The sequence below is a fragment of the Neoarius graeffei genome, chromosome 19 (genome assembly GCF_027579695.1).
Source record: "Neoarius graeffei isolate fNeoGra1 chromosome 19, fNeoGra1.pri, whole genome shotgun sequence".
Lineage (NCBI taxonomy): Eukaryota > Metazoa > Chordata > Actinopteri > Siluriformes > Ariidae > Neoarius > Neoarius graeffei.
The window spans coordinates 6,895,988-6,915,510 of NC_083587.1; the positions used below are offsets into that span (position 1 = coordinate 6,895,988).

The 19,523-nt window shown below is 42.2% G+C and overlaps 1 protein-coding gene and 1 non-coding gene across 3 annotated transcripts in view; one reads left to right on the forward strand and one right to left on the reverse strand.

Moving 5' to 3' along the window:
• LOC132867671 (zinc finger protein 271-like) overlaps positions 1–19,523 on the forward strand; it is an 806,111-nt gene that overhangs the window by 410,822 nt on the left and 375,766 nt on the right. The gene's annotated exons all lie outside the window — the stretch shown is intronic.
• On the reverse strand, positions 10,514–10,585 carry trnaq-cug (transfer RNA glutamine (anticodon CUG)). The gene has a single exon. It is a non-coding gene; the product is annotated as a tRNA-Gln (tRNA).

Here is a 19,523-nt window from a genome sequence, read left to right on the forward strand (position 1 = left end):
ATAATCGGTAGCCACACTTCCTCCTCGCTTATCCTGAACACAGCTGCGCCACTGGGCTGTGTGCTCAGTCCCCTCATGTACTCCTTGTTCGCCCATGACTGTACTGCTAAATACAGCGGCAACATCATCATCAAGATTGCTGATGACACAACCATCTCGGGCCTCCTTACGGACAACGATGAGACGGCATGCAGAGAGGAAGTGAAGGCGTTAGCCAGCTGGTGCCAGAACAACAACCTGTCTCTCAACGTCAGGAAAACTAAGGAGATGATAGTGGACTACAGGAGACAGCAAGGGAGGACACACTAGGCCATCTACATCAACGAGGATGAGGTCGAAAGGGTCAGCAGCTTCAAGTTCCACACTGTGGTCAGGAAAGGTCGCCAGCGGCCGTGCTTCCTGAGGAGGCTGAAGAAGTCTGGCATGAAGGCAAACATCATTTCAAACTACTACAGGTCCACAATCGACATATCACAAGACTCTGTTTATTTCACGAGACTCTGTTTACATATCACCAAAGCATTTACATAGTTACTGTTTCCACATTTACCAACACATATCAAAATTCTGTTTACATGGTCAGTACTTAATTTGTCTTCAACAAAGTGCAATTACTGGTAACCGCGCATGTCAAATTTTCCCGATGTCCAATACACAGACCCTCCAGGATGTTGCGATTTGTAACTTCAACGCAAATTCAACCCACCCTCGCGAATTCAGGGTGGTGTTGCAATTATATCCAATCACCGCAACTTTCCCGCAAATTTGACCAATCGTTGGCATCGTCTTGAGGTGACGTCGACAAACTACCTTCCGCCTTACTTCCGTGTATAGGTTCAAGAGCAGTGTTGCCAGATTGCTGGGCGGTTTTGAATTCTACTTTGCGGGCAAAAATGGCTTGGGCTGGTTGACAAAAATTGGGCGGGTTTGACATTCATTCGGAGGGTTTTTATCATTGGCATAAATTAATCATTTACAATCAACATTAATCTCTAAGTATTATTTAAACAAAAAAATGTCAATGTAACTGTAAGACTAATATGAATGTGTGTAATGTAGTGCAGAAACTGAACTCATAAACTAGTAAATAAGAATGATGCAATCCATTCTCCATTTTCTCTTCTCATGTTACATTCAGCCATGCATCATAGCCTAACTTTTTTTTTAAATTGAAGTATATAAAACAGGTACAATCTAACAAATCCACAAAAATCAGGATAACAGATGAAGAAAATTCATGGATGTAGACAAAAATAAATTAAGCAGAATAACTAGGCCTATAAAATTAATAAAACAAACAGGATAAATAAAAAGATAAATAAATAAAAGACAAATAAAAAAATAAATAACCTCAGCAATGCAGATGTTAGATATGCATTGTAGCCTAACATAGCCTACATAATATTGTGTGTGCGTCACCTACTGGTGCATGTAGGATTCAGAACACAGCAGATGATTGCAAAGTTATAATCTGATTCAACCATACGGAGCCGAGTACCAGACAGATTTTTCACCTCCAGCACTGACGGGCTCATGTTGCCATTTAGAAGTTGTTTGCATTGTTGTTCGATTTACAAATAGTATACTGATCTTTAGCTGCATATTTTTACTTTACAAGACAGGCATCAAGTACATTTTACATTTTGGGCAGTTTTAAGTGCATTTTGGCGGGTTTTGAACATATTTTGGGCTGGAAAACGTCAGCAGTATCTGGCAACACTGTTCAAGAGAAGCAGCATGTGCAAGTCAGTGTTTATGGAGGCTTAAATTCTGTTACTGAAAGCGTGTTATGTTTACAGTGAAGGACTGTGTGCACTTTATATTATTTTTTTACTTAATACAAGAAATTAATGGATGCCAACATTTTTGCCAAAATGGCATTTTATTTTCCATTGTTTAGGCAGCTTCAGCATCATACTGTAAGATTCTGTTCAATTTTTTTTCTTCTATGAAGCCTGAGCCATTTATTTTATTAGTTTATAATTATTGTTTAATTTAGTCTTCAGGAGAGACTGCCTGCACACAGAATTAGTATTAATAGTTTTTTTTTCTTACATGAAAGCTGAGGCATTTATATTTGTTAGGGTTTTGCACCCGGGTCGCTGGTGTGATAATCCACCAAACCCCCACTAGGCCACCAGGTGGATGACTCAAGTGCAGAGGTGTGAGGCGAAAGTAGAGTATCAAAAACAGTTTATTTACAATATATACAATCCAAGGGAAAAACAAAAAAGAATAATCCAAAAGCTCAGAAGATATACAAAAATATCCCAAGGGTCAATGTCCAAAATCCAACTCAGAAAAGAAGAGGCAAAAACTCAAACGCTCAGAAGATCGAAAGGTCAAAACAAAAATCCACAAAGTCCAAAAGAAAGCAACAAAAAACAAGAATACTAAGATACAGGCAAGGTACATGGGACAGAGGGAACTAGCACTAACAGCATAGCATAAAGACTCCATGACTAGGGACTGAACTGAGGGAGTATATATACACAAAATAAATGGGAAACAGGTGATACTAATGAAGACAAACAGGCAATCAACACAAACACAAAACACAGGAACAGTGGCGGCCTCTAGAGGCCAAAACAAACATGACACGAAAAGGAAATAACAGCGGCCTCTAGAGGCCAAAACAGTCCCAGTCCTAACAATATTATATTTTAAGGTAACTTCATGTTGTGCTGTGAGGTTCTATGCACTTTAACTTTTGAACCAACAGGTGCATTTGGATAAGTAAAGCCTATTTTTCTGCATTTTTGTAGTCCTGGTAAACTTTTATATTGGTAAAGTTGTTTATGGGACCATTTCTCAGTGTCTTTTTTTTTTTAATCAATAGTTTTTCAGTAATAACTTAATATTTAACATACTCAATTTTAATCAAAAAAAGAGAAAATTGCAACAATTTCTCGCAACTTTCACTTCCTCCTGCAATGCAATCGCAACAAAAACCTAAAAAACACTGCAACTTTCATCGCAATTTTTGGAAACCAAACCGCCCCCCACCCCCCCGCAACATCAGACGTTTTAGCCCGCAATAATCACAAAAAAAGCCTGCGAAATCCTGGGGGGACTGAATACAGGTGCTTGTGCTATGCTACACCCCCTCCCCACACTACCCCCCTGAGACAATGCATGCATACATCTCAGTTATTTCTATTTTCACTTGAATTTAACTTCCGGGTTTTTTTTATCTTTAGGACTTTGAATCTTTTTTTAACTGCTATTCTGTTAAACTCCTGTCGGGCTCCAATGCAGAGAGACTTGTTTCTGGTTCTTATCTCATTCACTGCATTTCATTGTAAGTTGGCCATGTGTTAACATAAAATGAGCAATGAAATTGAACTGAACTGAACTAAAAAGCTGACTGTTCTCACAACACCAGGCCAAAAGTGGGCCGGGATGGCCTGATCCATGTCCAGCCACTGAGTTTGTGGCAACGCGATCAGGCACTCTGGCCTTGGGAGGTGGTGTGCAGTGATAGTATAGTGGTTTATACTCTTCGTTGTAGCTGCAGCAATCCTGGCTTGAATCTGGGTCTTGGCATTGCATTTTCCATCTCACTATTGAACAGTGACTAAATGGAAAATCATACATAGTTTGGATCTCACTTACCAAGGCTCTCCTTGGGCTAGTGGCGCAATGGATAACAGGGCTGACTACAAATTAGAAGATTCTCTGTTAGATGCTTGGCTGTCCACAAAATGCTTCAACCAGCAGCTGATTTTCTGGTAGGGGATCACAGATAACTCAGAGTCTGGAGAGCTGTAATCAGGGAAGCGACTGGATTCTGTTCTGGCATCTCTGTCACCCTGGTTGGAATCTGGGTTACATCATTGGAGCCTATCCCAGCTGACTACGGGCGAAAGGCAGGGTACACCCTGGACAAGTCACCAGGTCATCACAGGGCTGACACATAGACACAGACAACCATTCACGGTCAATTTAGAGTCACCAGTTAACCTAACCTGCATGTCTTTGGACTGTGGGGGAAACCGGAGCACCCAGAGGAAACCCAAGCGGAGAACATGCAAACTCCACACAGAAAGACCCTCGCCGGCCCCGGGGCTTGAACCCAGGACCTTCTTGCTGTGAGGCGACAGCGCTAACCACTACACCACCATGCCGCCCAGAATCTGGGTTATATCACTGAAATTTCAGTTTCACTGAGTCACTCTTCATCTCTGAGTTTGTCCATGGATTGCAACTGTTAGCATGGCTTGTGAGGGGTAGCAAAATGAGAAAGGATCACTGCTTGAAACCTTACGTCGGCTTGGGGCACAATGGTTGGTGCGTGTGACCTCGGATCGGATGCTTCTCGCATTGCTGCTTGGTTCTCTCTTACCCCATACAGCACTTTGTACAAGACTTGTTGTTCACACTGACAAAGCTTGAAGCTTCTGCTCAGAGTTTGACCATGGGTTGTGACCAGCAACCCTTTGAGAGAGGAAAAATTTTCTTACAGATAACATCTCCACTCAGTTCTGCATCACTCTTACAGTGGTGCTTGGAACTTTGTGAATCCTTTAGAATTTTCTCTATTTCTGCATAAATATGACTGAAAACATCATCAGATGTTCACACAAGTCCTAAAAGTAGATAAAGAGAACCCAGTTAAACAAATGAGACACAAATATGATACTTTGTCATTTATTTATTGAGGAAAATGATCCAATATGACATATCTGTCAGTGGCAAAAGTATGTCAACCTTTGCTTTCAGTATCTGTTGTGACCCCCTTGTGCAGCAATAACTGCAACTAAACGTTTGCGGTAACTGTTGATCAGTCCTGCACACCAGCTTGGAGGAATTTTAGCCCGTTCCTCCATACAGAACAGCTTCAACTCTGGGAAGTTGGTGGGTTTCCTCACATGAACTGCTCGCTTCAGGTCCTTCCACAACATTTCCATTGGATTAAGGTCAGGACTTTGACTTGGCCATTCCAAAACATTAACTTTATTCTTTAACCATTCTTTGGTAGAACGACTTGTGTGCTTAGGGTCATTGTCTTGCTGCATGACCCACCTTCTCTTGAGATTTAGTTCATGGACAGATGTCCTGACATTTTCCTTTAGAAATCGCTGGCATAATTCAGAATTCATTGTTCCCTCAATGATGGCAAGCCGTGCTGGCCCAGATGCAGCAAAACAGGCCCAAACCATGATACTACCACCACCATGTTTCACAGATGGGATAAGGTTATTAGGCTGGAATGCAGTGTTTTCCTTTCTCCAAACATAACGCTTCTCATTTAAACCAAAAAGTTCTTTTTTGGTCTAATCCGTCCACAGAACTTTTTTCCAATAGCCTTCTGGCTTGTCCATGTGATCTTTAGCAAACTGCAGATGAGCAGCAATGTTCTTTTTGGAGATCAGTGGCTTTCTCCTTGCAACCCTGCTATGCACACCATTGTTGTTCAGTATTCTCCTGATGGTGGACTCATGAACATTAGCCAATGTGAGAGAGGCCTTCAGTTGCTTAGGAGTTACCCTGGGGTCCTTTGTGACCTTGCCAACTATTACACATCTTGCTCTTGGAATGATCTTTGTTGTTTGACCACTCCTGGGGAGAGTTACAATGGTCTTTAATTTCCTCCATTTGTACACAGTCTGTCTGACTGTGGATTGATGGAGTCCAAACTATTTAGAGATGGTTTTGTAATTTTTTCCAGCCTGACTAAATAAAATAAAAAATAACAGCTACTTTTTTGGAAAATGCCTGAGTTCTCACCAGTGGCCTAAGCACTTCAAAGGTGGCCTTTACACATCAAGGCTGTCCCATATGGTCTAGTGGTCAGGATCCCTGATTTTCACCCAGGTGGCCTGGGTTCCACTCCTGTTATGGGAATGTGTCTTTGTTGGGTCACTTGAGTTGCAAGTCACATGACCTTGAGTGAAATCTTCATTCTATAGGCTCTTGCTTTCATGAGTCATTTTGGTGTCATGATGGGACAAGAAGTCTCATGACAGTGCAGAAGATTCCAGGATTCACTCTTGGCTTACTCAGCTTAGTTCTCTCTTACCCCATCTAAGATCCTGGGCCTGGCTTTTTGTTAACTCCAACAAAGGCTGTACTCTGAATCTGACCACAGCAGCCAGTGTTCAGCGTTACAGCTATTTTTTTTAACACCGTGGGCTCAAACCTGTACAGAGGCAAAGGGTAAGGGTCCGGGTTTTCACTACACCAGGCCAAATGGGTGCCAGTGCATCCAGCTGTTCTTCCAACATCTGATGTAGGGGTGGCTACCATGCCCATAACCATAGTAACCCTTTCACAGTACAATTTGAACACACCAATCTCTGTACTCGATGCCATGTTCTATCTCTGCCCATTCTTCTGAATCCCTGTAACGGTATTGGACAGAGACGATACCAGATACCAAATACAGTGACATCACGACTGCTTTAAACCAGTGGCGGCACCGAAATTCTGTCTCTCTGGTGGTGGATTTCTTCTCTGGCGGTGGATTCCACATGTGAAAGAGAAGCCGTGCATTGGCGCTACAGAAGGACAGAGAACGAAGAACCAGCTATTGATACCGGACTTTAGCCAAAGTTCAATGTATTTGACCTTCGCAGAGTTGTAATAAGAATTGAACTGGTTAGTTACTGCAGCCCACGCAGTGTTTCAAAGAGAAAAGGCGACCGGATTCCTTTTCCCTTTTTCAACGTCGACGAATTATAAACAAGATTCCTTCTAGATTATCGGACAGCCAATGGGACACCGAGGATCTTCAGCTGACGAGCTGCAAGGAACAAAACCATCTTCATCCTGGATCTGCATCCCGTGCTATCTTCGGAGAAGGCACACTTCAATCGCTAACAAGAGCGATCACCCAAGTGAGGCTAGCATCTGGGCAAAATGTGTTAGTTTTTACTTGCAGTTAGTTGACAGTGTTCTTTATTTGAATTCATTTATGATTTAAATGTACACATTTTGATTCACATGAAAGTCGGTCTTAGACCACGTGTTGTTTGATTTACTTTATTTACAATCTGTATTTAGTTATTTTCTGCATGCGTTCTCTCTCTGTCTTTTTCACTCCCTCCATCATACTTCACTCCTCAACATTGGGATTTGAGTAGAATTTGGGTTTAAGGCCGAGCCAACTAGTTTGAACTACAGATTCCTTTGTTCAACTTCGCACACCCTTTCTGTGCTGACCATCCACCTTTTGGGCATGGCTGCATTCCATTCACATTCCACACACACACACACACACACACACACTCTCTCTCTCTCACACCCACAAGCACGTGGTTTCACTATCACATTTTTAACATCCACTCACCCCTACACTGCAAACTTGGATATACTGTAGCTTATTACTTCTGATCACCATTAGTACCTTAGTTATCATCATATACACTACTGATTCTTAATTGTACATATTGTATCACCAGTTATTTTGAACTATTCCTTGGCTGTTATTGTTGCTATATCCGATCAGTATTAGTTTGCTAATTCATGTCAGCTATTTCAATAAATGGTATCTTTGGAATAAACACTCTCTCTCTCTCTCTCTCTCTCTCTCTCTCTCTATATATATATATATATATATATATATATATATATATATATATATATATATATATATACTATAAAAGGGTCAGTTGACACCACCAGCTTACACCATGAAGGCAGGCTTCAACTTGCACTGAAAAGAACCCCAGTGCATTTCAGATCCAATGCATTAATCCCTGAGCGGTTGCCAAAATGGAGCAAAGTCAAGGCTGAAAGTGTCATTCCTTGTCTTGGGGCTTTTTTATTACTATTATTTTTATTCGTGGTGAATAAGAGAAGAGAAGATACAAAGAAGAAGACCATCTGTCTGTGATTTTGTCACAAATGATACCCTAAAAATGTCTACGACTAGATGGGCTAGTGTGTCCTCCCTTGCTGTCTCCTGTAGTCCACTGTCATCTCCTTAGTTTTACTGACGTTGAGAGAGAGGTTGTTGTTCTGGCACCAGCTGGCTAACGCCTTCACTTCCTCTCTACATGCTGTCTCATCGTTGTCCGTAATGAGGCCCAAGATGGTTGTGCCATCAGTAAACTTGTTGATGATGTTGGCGCTGTATTTAGCAGTACAGTCGCGGGCAAACAAGGAACACATGAGGGGACTGAGCACACAGCCCAGTGGTGCACCTGTGTTCAGGATCAGTGAGGAGGAAGTGTGGCTACCAATTATCACCACCTGTCCGATTATCTGCCTGTCAGAAAGTCAAAGATCCATCTGCAAATGGTCATCTGCTGATGAAATCATGAAATATTTTGTCATGATTGCATTTTCTCTGCTCATACCAAGGCAGTTTGTACTTATTAAGTGCAACTTTGCACCTAAATCCTTTCAAGATCTTGCAATCTGATTTGATTTTGGTTGCTGGTCACAGCCCATGGTCAGACTGTGAGCAGAAGCTTTTTTTGCAGAAGCTCATTTGGGTGATAACAGATAGCATGATTATAAAATTTTTAACATCGAGTCTGTTTTGTTGATGTTATAAACTGTTCATTGATGGAAACTTGAGTGCAAAACTGTTCATGACAACTGCAGTCCAAAAGTTAGCCAGTCAACTGTAGTCCTCAGCCATAAAAGCATCCCTGTACTGGCCATTTCCATCCATTATTGGATGTGTTGTTTTCAGGACAGGAAGAATCCTTTCCCTCGGTGATCTTCAAGGCTCCAGTCTTTTAAAACTACCTAATCTCCTGACATGGGATCCTTGGCCTGCTTCTCCTTCTTTTGATGCATGTTTCAGGAAGCAGATGTTGCTTTATTGTTCAGTGAGAGCAATTGGGTCGAGGTTGGCGAGAAGTGGTTCTTCAGAGCACATGGTGGCTTTTGGACCACCATGTTGAAGAAGGGAAGTAGGTGTGCATCCTTCTTTCACATTGTTAAAGCTATCCATGCTGACTTTGCTCAGTAGATAGAATACATTTTTCAGACTGGATGTTGGGATTTTCATCCCCCTGTGTAAATGTGTGAGTGGGTCGAACTGAGGGCTTCAAAACAATAATCAAGAGAAAAGACATCTGTTCAAGGGAAAGTCACCAACTCGTCACTATTTAGTGAAGCATCTCAGCAGCCATGACATTTGTTTTTCCCTGGCCAGTTCGCTCAGTTGGTTAGTGTCTGGTGCTAGTAATGCCAAGGTCACAGGTTCAATCCCTGTACTAGCCAGTTCCCTTCTTTACCGGTCCTGTTGTTTTCAAGAAAGGGGAAGCCTTTTTCTGTTGAGGGAAATATTGTCCAAAACAAGAGATTCTCTGGTTGTTTTGCAAAATGTCAATCGATTCCTTGTATCTGGATGTGCCATTGAAATACAGTAACTCAACTGATTGCAGGATGCAGGAAATTCAAATACACACATGAGACTGCCTCAAAGAGAAGCACTTATGAATCTCTTAAAAATCAGTGCTCCTTTTTCAATTCATCTAATTGTGCTTCATTTTGAAAGTAACTTTAATTTCATAAACTCTAAAAGGTATCTTTAGTTGCTTGAATCACTCAAAACCACTCCAAAACATAGCAATTACCAAAGGATCCAGGAAGGTAGTAGCCATTGTTAGGGTATGATAGACAGATAGATGGTCTTTTTCTTTGTATTTTCTCTTCTCTTATTCACCACTAAATAATAGTCATTAGCTGACAGAAAGTCCATAGTGAGAATTCACCAGTTGACCACTATTTAATTCTGAGGGGACTGACTCAGGTGTTTTTCATTTAAAGTACACAGGATCTGATCAGAACTTGTTCGCAGCCCAGCCCACACAATCCAATGTGGCAACAGAGGGTACAATGGATGGTCCATTACGCCATGTGAGCAGACCAAGTAAGTTAAACATTGATGGGCAGTTATCACTCTGAATTGGTTCTAGGGGCACAGCCAACTGCACTTTCCATCCATCCATCCATCCATCCATTATCTGTAACCGCTTATCTTGTACAGGGTCACAAGCAAGGTGGGGCCTATCCCAGCTGACTATGGGCGAGAGGCAGGGAACACCCTGGACAAGTCACCAGATCATCACAGGGCTAACACATAAAGACAAACAACCATTCACACCTACAGTCAATTTAGACCCACCAATTAACCTAACCTGCATGTCTTCAGGGGAAAACAAAGCACCCAGAGGAAACCCACACAGGCACAGGGAGAACATGCATACTCCACACAGAAAGGCCCCCATCAGCCACTGGGCTCAAACCCAGAACATGCTGGCTGTGAGGCGACAGCGTTAACCACTACACCACCGTGCCACCGCCAACTGTTCTAATGCTCCCCGAGCCACCATGTTGCACCCAAATCCAGACCTATAGTGCCCAATATCATTGAAGCTGTGATGGTACTGGAATAAACCTCAGATCCAAAATTGCAGAAGTGGACCATACCTGTCTTGAAGAGAACTTGTTCCATGTTGATGGAAACAAAGGGTTTGGGATATGCAAGCTTGCTCAAAAGTAGCCTTCAGGTGAAATATATTAATTCAAGAGGTGCAAACAACAGCTTCAGAGGTTCCACTGAGAGTTGAACTCAGACCACTGGATTCAGAATCCAGAGTGCTAACCATTACACCATGGAACCAAGACACAACTGCAAGATTGTTTTTACCATCAAATTACTGCCATATAACTGACCTCGCTCTGGCAAAAAATTTAGCACCCACTTGGCCAAAGGCATACACAAACCACCAATCCCGAGACTGAACCAGGGACCTTCAGTCTAACGCTCTCCCTACTGAGCTATTTCAGCATGCTTTACAGGCTTTAACTCATGGCTTCTTCCATGCAGTTGGATACAGCCTTTGGCCCTTGTGAAATATGTGCAGCAAGCAGAAATTTGTTTTTGAGATCACATTCCATTATATTATATTATAGGCATTAAGCAGATGCACAACACCAACTCATCAGACTTGGAGGTAGACTGCTGGATTCAAGTTGCCACCAAAGCCTTCGGTGCTTTACAAAAGCAACTATGGTCTCACCATGACATCAAGAGAGCCAGCAAGTTGAAAGTATACAATGCCGCAGTCTTATCACCTCTGCTTTACGCCAATGAATGTATGACGCTCTACGGTAAACACTTCAAGTATCTGACCAGGCTACAACTGCGACACCTGCATCAAATCCTCAAAATAAGATGGCAGGACAAGGTCCCCGATGTAGAAGTCCTCAGGCGAGCCAAAACAGTAAGCGTGGAAACCCTTATCACAGCCTCCCAACTTCGTTGGGCTGGACACATCTGGCGCACGCTTGACATGCGACTACCCAAAGCCGTTTTCTATGGAGAACTGAGCCTAGGAAAGAGGCTGACAGAAACAAGGAGGACAGAAACTGAGGTACAAAGACGTTTGGAAGAGGAACATGAAGAATGCCGTCATTATCGATCAGACGTGGGAAAGGGATGCCTCGGTTAGAGCAACATAGCGAAGCAAAGTTAAAAGCTCAGTGTTTGAAATTGAAGTCAAGCATCAAAGAGAGTATAGGACAGCTCACGAAACTAGACATTCCATAGCACCTCAACCGGGCCATTCATGCCACCGCTGCGGACGACTCTGTCGCTCTGGTGTGGGCCTTGCGGCCCATCTGCGTTTCTGTGCATCCTAATGAAGCAGGCATCATTGCTAGCGATGGACAGCCAACAAAGGGTTGCGGACAACTGGCACCATTGGTGGGGCCCCTTTGGCTATTTTGTCATAAGAGCAGGGCTGCCTGAGATTGATGACCCAGGACTAAGTGTGCAATGGTTGACAGAAATGATTTTGAGTAATCCTGACAAGTCCATCGTGCACTTGTGCAATGAGCTAAGACTGTTGCATGATGCAAACACCGGTGAGGCATTCCCAAACCCAGTTGTACCGGTGAATGTTTTCAAACGGAACATGGATCGTCGCCGATGAGGCATTCGTGAAACTTATGTTGAAAAGTCCAACATGAGGAGACTGATGGCAAACGACAGGGGGGGATGAAGTGCTAGGAACCTGTCTCTATCGCTGTAATGGTCCCTATAAGTGGCGCAAATTGACATGGGACAGAAGAAGAAAAGAAACTGGAAACACCTGGATTTGTCTGGACTGAAATGGGCAGACACATTTTTAATACTGATTTGCTTCCTCTTGTTTAGCAAGCCAGCCATGCTTCTGCTGCATCCTTGTGTGTACTCTCAATTAATGGGATCTTGGAAATTTTGGTGTTAGAAGAAATCTGCTTGCCCCTCTCTGCTAAACACATGCAATCGCAAATTTCAAAAGCCTCTGGACAAAGCCTTTCTCTCATCAAATTTGACACACAAACACTGGCTTAAGAGTCCAGTGCCTCATTGATGAGGCCACTGCGACATAGGCCTTGACCTCAAATGACCAGCATCAATAGCACTAACACTCATGTGAAGGGGAAACAAAAGCCATCTTGGCCATCATTCTATTCGGGGCATGAAGCCCCTATTAGCCCCTGTTCTATTAGATATCTGCGTGAATGCAGGTTCATGTCACCTATGCATTCTTCATAAAATCTGTATGGCTTTACTGATTTTACTGCTTTCAACACGGGCTGTAACTTCATTGTCTTGGTATTTCATTCAAGTTAGGGAGTAGGACCTGTGATTCCCAGGAGAGACGCTACACTGTGTCCACTATCATAACTAGCAAGAAAATCTTGTGTTTATTTCACCATGATTTATGACTATTACACTGATTCCATTCACTATATTCTACTGGAAAGAAGGCATCCAAAAAAAAAAAAAAACAGGTTCATGGTGACTTATTATTTACAGGCCCCCGGGGCCATATTCTGAGTTTCTTTCTGAATTTGCAGATTTTATCTCAGATCTGGTTATTGACTTAGACAAAGCTTTAGTTGTCGGAGATTTTAATATTCACTTTGATAACCCAGAAGACCCTTTGAAAACAGCGTTTGTGTCCATTTTAGATTCAGTAGGGATTAATCAGAATGTCATAGGACCGACCCATAATGGTCGTCACACCCCCGATCTAATACTAACATTCGGGTTAAATGTAGAAAATATAGTCATACTTCCACAGTCTGAAGTTATCTCAGATCATTATCTCATCTCATTCAAAATATGTCTGAGTAATAATATATGCACCTCACCACACCACCAATAAATGTATTAAATGTGCATTCGCGTCAACTACTGCACAGAGCTTTATAAATGATCTCCCAGAGTTATCAACTTTTATTGGGTCACTGTCGGCCCCTGCAGAACTTCATCAGGAAACTGAATGCTTAGAGTCAACGTTCCACCATACTTGACCTCATTATCCACCATAAGCTAATGTAGCTCCTCTTAAAAGGAAAATGTTCAGAGACAAAAAAATAGCACCCTGGTATAATGAAGACACTCACACTTTAAAACAGACCACTTGAAAATTGGAGCATAAATGGCGTCAAACAAAATTGGTAGCTTTCAAATTATTGTGGAAGGAGAGCTTCCTGAAGTATAGAAAAGCTCTTAGTGCTGCTAGATCAACTTATCTCCCCTCCCTAATAGAAGATAACAAAAATAATCCTAGATTCCTGTTTAATACTGTAGCAAAATTAACCAGGAATAAGTCCGCTATAGACACGTGCATACCTGTAGTATGTAGTAGCAACGACTTCATGAATTTCTTTAATGACAAAATTGAGAATACCCAACAAAAGACTCAAACTACTAAGTTAAGGCCGAACAATGTAAGTGACCCTGTAGTTAACTGATAGAACTGTATCAGATCAGCAATTAGAATGTTTTACTCCCCTTAGAGAAATTGAATTACTTTCATTAATCTCAACATCAAAAGCCTCAACTTGTGTACTAGATCCCTTGCCTACATGTCTATTCAAAAAGATAATACCCGAAGTAATTGAACCACTTCTAAAAATAATAAATTCTTCTCTTAGGATTGGCTATGTACCCAAATCCTTTAAACTAGCAGTTATTGATTAAAAAACCTGACCTTGATCCCTGTCAGCTGTCCAATATCAAACCTCCCCTTTATCTCCAAGATCCTTGAAAAAGCTGTGGCACAGCAGTTATGCTCATATTTGCATAGGAATAGCATCCATGAAATGTATCAGTTAGGATTTAGCACAGAGACAGCACTGGTTAAAGTAGCAAATGACCTACTGTTGGTGTCTGATCAGGGCTGTGTCTCGCTGCTTGTGTTGTTTGACCTTCGTGCAGCATTTGATACCGCTGATCATTCCATTCTTCTGGATAGACTAGAAAATGTTGTGGGAGTTAAGGGAACGGCCCTCTCCTGGCTCAGCTCTAATTTAACTGATCGCTATCAGTATGTTGATGTAAATGGTGCTTTTTCTAGACATACTGAGGTAAAGTTTGGTGTTCCACAAGGTTCTGTCTTGGGTCCACTGCTTTTTTCTTTATATATGTTACCTCTGGGTGATATTATTCATAAACACTGTATTATTTTCCACTGTTATGCTGATGACACACAGTTGTGTGGTTCTGCAAAACCTGATGAGAGACATCAGCTTAATAGAATTGAGTAATGTGTGAAGGACATTAGACACTGGATGCTTATTAACTTCCTTCTGCTTAACTCTGACAAGACTGAAGCACTTGTACTCGGACCACATGCAGCTAGAAGTAAGCTTTCTGATTACACAGTAACTCTGGATGGCCTTTGTTTCTTCATGTGCAGCAGTAAAAGACCTCGGAGTGATTATTGACCCCAGTCTTTCATTTGAAAATCACATTGATAACATTACCTGGATAGCTTTCTTTCATCTCAGAAATATTGCTAAGATAAGAAATTTAATGTCACTCCATGACGCGGAAAAAAACTAGTTCATGTTTTTGTTACCTCCAGGTTGGATTATTGTAACGCCTTACTGTCTGGATGTTCCAATAAGTGCATGAACAAGCTCCAGTTAGGTCAAAATGCAGCAGCAAGAGTCCTTACTAGAACTAGAAAATATGACCACATCACCCCTGTCTTATCCACACTGCATTGGCTCCCAATCAAATTTCGTATTGATTATAAAATACTACTCTTGACCTTTAAAGCACTGAATAGTCTCGCGCCACAGTACCTGAGTGAACTTCTGCTCCTCTATGACCCGCCATGCCTACTTAGATCAAAGGGTGCAGGCTATCTGCTGGTTCCTCGTATAGTGAAGGTTGCATCAGGGGGCAGAGCCTTTTCTTACAAAGCCCCACAGTTATGGAACAGCCTTCCAAGTAGTGTTCAGGAATCAGACACAGTCTCAGCATTTAAGTCTCGGCTGAAAACATAATCTGTTTAGTCAAGCCTTTTGTTAATTGTGTTTATGAGGTAAAGGTGTAGATCTGGAGGGTCCTCAGACATAGAGTCTTTGGTAAACTGGGATGTATGGATGCTGTCAGTCCCCACTCGCTTGCTCACTCGAGTCTGTTGACGATGTAGTGGCTGGCTATTTTATGTCTCGGGGCTCCCTCATGCCTGTGTTACCTTCTGGCTCTCCCCTTTTAGTTATGCTATCATAGTTAGTTTTTGCCAGAGTCCCTGCTTGTACTGTGCAATATGTATATGGGTACTGTTCCTACTTATTCAGGTGATATTGGGCATACCTAACAACCTGCGTTTTCTCTTGCTTCCCCCCCGATCTTTCCATCTGAGTTACATGTCGGTCCTGGGATCAAGATGCCGAACTCTTCTGCTCCTCGGACCTGCCTGATCTATCCTGGTGCCCTGTGTCTGGTTGGTGTCTCATCGCATCGTTCCTGTGGAGGACGGCCCCATGTGGACAGTTGAAAGTCACGGAGGATGCTCTGGACACTTACAGTAATGCTTTTATGGCTGAGGACTACAGTTGACTTGCTAATTTTAGGACTACAGTTGCCATGAACAGTTTTGCACTCAAGTTTCCATCAATGAAGAGTTTATAACATCAACGAAACTGACTTTATGTTAAAACTTTTAATGTTATAGTCATGTTGTCTGTTGTTGCACAAATAAGGATGGGTTCCCTTTTGAGTCTGGTTCCTCTCGAGGTTTCTTCCTCATGTCATCTGAGGGAGTTTTTCCTTGCCACTGTCGCCACAGGCTTGCTCATTGGGGATAGGATTAGGGATAAAATTAGCTCATGTTTTAAGTCGTTAAATTCTATGAAGCTGCTTTGCGACAATGTTTATTGTTAAAAGTGCTATACAAATAAACTTGACTTGACTTGAAAGTCCCTGCATTTGACTGTGCAAAACTCCCAACACCATTCTGTTAACATATATAGGTGCAAATATCAAGAAATAAAAGCTGAAATTCTGACCTATCAGATATAGAAGGCAAGCCAAGAAGCCTTTATTTGTCACATGTAATTCTTAAGCATACAGTGGAATTTAAACTCTGCATTTAATGCATCTGGAGCAGTGAACACACACCCCCACACACAAGTGAGCAATGAGCACACACACATATAACCAGAGCAGTGGGCAGCTATGCTACAGCACCCAGGGAGCAGTTGTGGGTTAGGTGCCCTTGCTCAAGGACACTTCAGCCTAACCTCAGGCCATGGCTACCCCATAATAACCTAACCGCATGTCTTTGAACTGTGGGGGAAACCAGAGCACCCAGAGGAAACCCGCACAGGCACATGGAGAACATGCAAACTCCACACTGAAAGGTCCCCCTCGGCCAATGGGTTCAAACCCAGAACCTTCTTGCTGCGAAATGATAGTGCTAACCACTACACCACCGTACCACCCACTTTTGACATCAAACGCAAATGTCTTCAGTGTATGGCAAAAAAAACAAACAGAATTGTCCTTGCTGTTCCAGTACTTTCAGGCTTGCAGCTGGAAATACTGTCATAGCTGTTGCTATCAAAAAATGAATCACTACATTCTGAGCAGCTTTCAGAGTGGTGTGGAGGTGATATGTGGAGAAAACATATCAAATGTTGAAACTGAGAAATGTTATTGTTGTTTGAAAAAGATATGCTAATTTTGAATTTGATGCCAGGAACACATTTCAAAAAGTTGGAACAGGGGCATGTTTACCACTGTGCTGCATCACCTCTTGTTTTAACAAAACTCTGTAAATGTTTGGGAACTGAGGAGACCAAGTGCTGTAGTTTTGAAAGAGAAATGCTGTCCCATTCTTGCCTGATTATAGGATTTCAGTTGCTCAAGCGTTTGGAGTCTCCTTTATCATATTTTGCATTTCATAATGCACCAACTGTTTCCAATGGTAACATTTTCCAAGTGACCTGATGGACAAAATTCTGGTAACATTTTCAAAGTGAGCTGATGGACAAAATTCTTCACATTCTAACAGAAAATACATATCCTATGGTTCAATATAGCTCATCTTAGAGACTGCACAGCTCAGTAGATAGGACCAAGGTTCAACATTCTTTGAGTTACATTTAGCATTTTCTGAAGCTAAAGCGTCCTTCAAAAAGGCCACCGAAACCTGTTTTCTGAAAGCTATCTCTGACAAAGCTCAGCTCACAGTCTGACCATGGGCTGTGACCAGCAACCAAAATCAAATCAGGTTGCAAGATCTTGAAAGCATTTAGCTGCAAATTTGCACTTAATAAGTAAAACTGCCTTGGGATGAGCAGAGAAAATGCAATCATGACGAAATATTTAATGATTTCATGAGCAGATGACCATTTGCAGATGGATCTTTGACTTTCTGACAGGCAGACCCCAGGTGGTGATAATCCATAGCCACACTTCCTCCTCGCTTATCCTGAACACAGGTGCGCCACTGGGCTGTGTGCTCAGTCCCCTTATGTACTCCTTGTTCGCCCACAACTGCACTGCTAAATTCAGCGCCAACATCGTCATGAAGATTGCTGACGACACAACCATCTCGGGCCTCCTTACAGACAATGATGAGATGGCATGCAGAGAGGAAGTGAAGGCATTAGCCAGCTGGTGCCAGAACAACAACCTCTCTCTCAACGTCAGGAAAACTAAGGAGATGATAGTGGACTACAGGAGACAGCAAGGGAGGACACACTAGGCCATCTACATCAATGAGGATGAGGTCGAAAGGGTCAGCAGCTTCAAGTTCCACACTGTGGTCAGGAAAGCTCGCCAGCGGCTATGCTTCCTGAGGAGGCTGAAGAAGTCTGGCATGAAGGCAAACATCATTTCAAACGACTACAGGTCCACAATCGACATATCACAAGACTCTGTTTATATCACATGACTCCGTTTACATATCACCAACATATCTCAAGACTCTGTTTACATATCACCAAAGCATTTACATATTTACTGTTTCCACATTTACGAACACATATCAAAACTCTGTTTACATGGTCAGTACTTCATTGGTCTTCAACAAAGTGCAATTACTGGTAGCCACACGTGTCAATTTTTCCGATGTGCAATACAGGTGCTTGTGCTACACCCCCTCCCCACACTACCACCCTGAGACAATGCATGCATACATCTCAGTTATTTCTATTTTCACTTGAATTTAACTTCCGTTGTTTTTTTTTATCTTTAGGACTTTGAATCTTTTTTTTAACTGATATTCTGTTAAACTCCTGTCGGGCTCCAGTGCTGAGAGACTTGTTTCTGGTTCTTATCTGGTCCACTGCATTTCATTGCAAGTTGGCCATGTGTTAACATAAAATGAGCAATGAAAATGAACTGAACTGAACTAAAAAGCTGACTGTTCTCACAACACCAGGCCAAAAGTGGGCCGGGATGGCCCAATCCATGTCTCGCCACTGAGTTTGTGGCAACGCGATCAGACACTCTGCCCTTGGGCTGCGACGTGATAGTGCCAACACTACACCACCGTGCCACCCACTTTTGACCTCAAACGCAAATGTCTTCAGTGTATGGCAAAAAAAAAACCACAATAGGATTGGCCTTGCTGTTCCAGTACCTTCGGGCTTGCAGCTGGAAATACTGTCAGAGCTGTTGCTATCAAAAATGAATCACTATATTCTGAGCAGCTTTCAGAGTGGTGTGGAGGTGTAGTTGCCACACAGTAAAATGGTTCCAGGTTCAAACTTCATGGCTAACTGGGGCCTTTCTGTGTGGAGTTTACATGTTATCTGTGTGGAATTCCTCTGGCTGCTCCAGTTTCCTTCCACAGTTCAAAGACATGCAGATGAGGTTAAAATAACCAGCCACTGGGGTTGCACAAGCCAGTGCATATTTAGTGCTAGTCCCAAGCCTGAGTACATTGTGTTTGAGGCTGGAAAGCTATGCCAAATCAAATATGTGGCTCATAAATTGATCTGCTGTGGTGACCCCTAATGGAAGCAGCTGAAAGAAGCAGACTCTAATTAATCTGTTTAAAAATCTGTCTAATTTATCTGTTTAAAGGACTGATCAAAGGGGCCAGTTCACTCTTTCCAAAATCCATGTTTTTTAATCCATTTTATTTATTTATATATTTTTTAAAGCAGATGAACACCTCATGCTAGTTCTCTTTGCAGTAAAATATCTGCAAATTCATTGTTAGTGATCCTTTCAATATCTATCTCAAACTTTTTCTACATCTATGTGTCATATGTGGAATCTTTGAACAAATTATGCCGTTATCATTTCTTTC